General features: G+C 44.7%; 1 protein-coding gene across 1 annotated transcript in view; it reads left to right on the top strand.

Annotated features, from left to right (window-relative positions):
* Nucleotides 1-2,500, top strand: part of LOC121624260 (sodium channel protein type 4 subunit alpha-like) — a 130,837-nt gene that overhangs the window by 100,843 nt on the left and 27,494 nt on the right. The window lies entirely within an intron of this gene.

Here is a 2,500-nt window from a genome sequence, read left to right on the forward strand (position 1 = left end):
TTTTATTTTAAACAGATTTTTTATCTCTCTGGATCTGAAAGTTCATGCTTCCTGCTGCAGTGACACCTTAAACAGGTTGTTTACGGTCAGACGGAGGGCAGGAAGTGAAAACCGCGATGGACGAGGTGGAGGAAAGTTCTTGCTTTGCTCGTTCAGATGAGATTATGTGAGCTGTGTACAGTGTGTAAGATCTGTCTGCTACCTGCTCATTCAGACGTCGTTCTACTGTAGAAACCAAGTGAAAGCACACAGAAGTGTGGACACATGCAGCTTTTTCCGTTAGCGGTTGGATCCAACGTGCTCCGGGATGACTGTCGTTTGGTTTTTTTTAGGGTTTGAAGCTGATTTGACGAGTGTTACTCATGTTGCTTGTAGCTGTCACTTTAAATCTGTCACCATAGATTTAAAACAATAGCTAATATTTCATCATTTCCACCATCATCCGACTCGCCTCCTCCCGACCGCAGACGGTGAACAAGACATTTTTCACCCTTATGAACAACAACTTCTGGTACTCAATAAAAGCTCCTCCTGGTTTCTCGGTTTGATCGTTGTGAGCATTGCGAGTGCTTATTATAGCTCTTATAGCCACAACAAAAGAGTGACGTGACGTTACGTGCACGCAAGCCATTAACTGAGATTCTCACTCAAAACACTTTGCATCATTCATGGCACTATTTAAAACCATAAAGAGCAATGAAAGACGTGCAGGCAGGTGTCAGCATCGATATAAACGTTCACTTTCCACTCAGCGTCGTCCAGAGGCAGGTCGCCTTCCTGTAAGAGCCGCTTCGGATGAAAGCGCCTGCCAAGCAGCAGATGTTGTATTAGCTTTGATTCATTTAGAAGATTGATGCGTCCATCGCAACTGTCCCAACACGCCGCCCGGTTCTCCTGATTCAGCAGAGTCCTTCACGGCAGGCGGACGTTTGTCACCAGCTGGACTCAGATCAGCTGCCACGGGAGAGGGATGAAACATGGACAACACGCCTCCTTTGTTCCGCAGCTCTGACGTCAGCACGTCTGTGTTAGTAGGTGAGATACATGATAGGTTAGTGGAGAGGAGGAAAAACAGACAAAATGATGAAGAAGGAAGAAGAAAGGCGACGGCGTGGAAAAACAAAGAAGAAACAAGAGGAGGGGGGAAAAGAAACTGAAAGGCAGAGGTCACGAAAGAAAGAAAAATGTAAAGGAAAGTGGAGGAAAAGAAAAGTAGTGATGAGGGAAGTAGAAGAAAAGAATAAAGTGCAGGGCAGGAAGGGGAGGAGTTTGAGAAAGGAAGGATGCAGGGTGAGAAGGAGATGAAAGTAAAAGACAAGAGAGCATCAAACTGTCACCCTACATTTAAAAAAGAAGGATAGAAAAGACTGAATGTGAAAAGAAGAAAAGGAGAGCAGAGAACAAGATGAAGAGGAAATAAAAAAAAGTAGAGGATTAAAAAGAAGAAGAGGACAGGAAGTGAGACAGAGGGAAAGGAGACGATGACGGACTCTGACCTGGTGACCTCCTGCGTGCTGCCGCCTGGCTTCCCTCACAGTCCCATCACACCGGACCAGTAACACCAGTATGCTGACAAAGCACTGTGTTACTGTGTGTGTGTGTGTGTGTGTGTGTGTGTGTGTGTGTGTGTGTGTGTGTGTGTGTGTGTGTGTGAGCAGTGGTTCCTGCAACTCGACCAGCTGCTGCAGAAGTAGGCCAGAAAACTGACTAACAACAGCAGGCAGACACCAGCTGTGTGTGTGTGTGTGTGTGTGTGTGTGTGTGTGTGTGTGTGTGAGAATATCAACTGGTCACACACGGACACTTGGTGTCACTTTTTGGCTCCTGGGTTTCCCTTTAGTGCCATTTTTCATCGTGCAGGACTCTGCAGTCAAGTTAGCAATGATGAATAATCAACATCTGGTCAGACTTTCAAAATAAAGCCTGCTGAGAATAATAAGAGACGTTGGTTAGGTTTAGGAGAACATCCTGGTTAGGACACGAGCCTGTGTTTGATCCATCCAACCACCCCAACCTCCTCTGTAGGTGGACTTTTCTTGCTCTTTATACTACATCATTTGATGCGTTAGAGCAGGGGTCACCAACCCGGTGCCCGCGGGCACCAGGTCGCCCGCAGCAACTAGCCGCCCGTAAGCCAGTTCTAAAAAAAAAAACACTAATCACGAATTAGCTCTGTCTAAAATTTTATTTAATTGTGTTGCTATTCTTTTCGAATTACATTTACAGTGATGTAAATTTAAAAACTAATACATAAAAACGTAAAAAAAAATGTCTATCATAAAAAAAGTTTAATATACGAACTCTGACGTAGTCTGGGTCGGAGGTCAGTCTAGTGCGCATGACAAACCAGCTTTGCTGAGATGAGCTTGTGAGCGCTGCAAAGATGAGGAGACGAACGCGTTTTCTACCCACAAAAACAGCAGAAAAAAGGAAGAAAACTTATCATTTTCACAGTGAATGGGAGGAAGAGTTATTTTTTACTAACGTGAAACAAAACTGC

The sequence above is a fragment of the Chelmon rostratus genome, chromosome 20 (genome assembly GCF_017976325.1).
Source record: "Chelmon rostratus isolate fCheRos1 chromosome 20, fCheRos1.pri, whole genome shotgun sequence".
NCBI classification, from domain to species: Eukaryota; Metazoa; Chordata; class Actinopteri; order Chaetodontiformes; family Chaetodontidae; genus Chelmon; species Chelmon rostratus.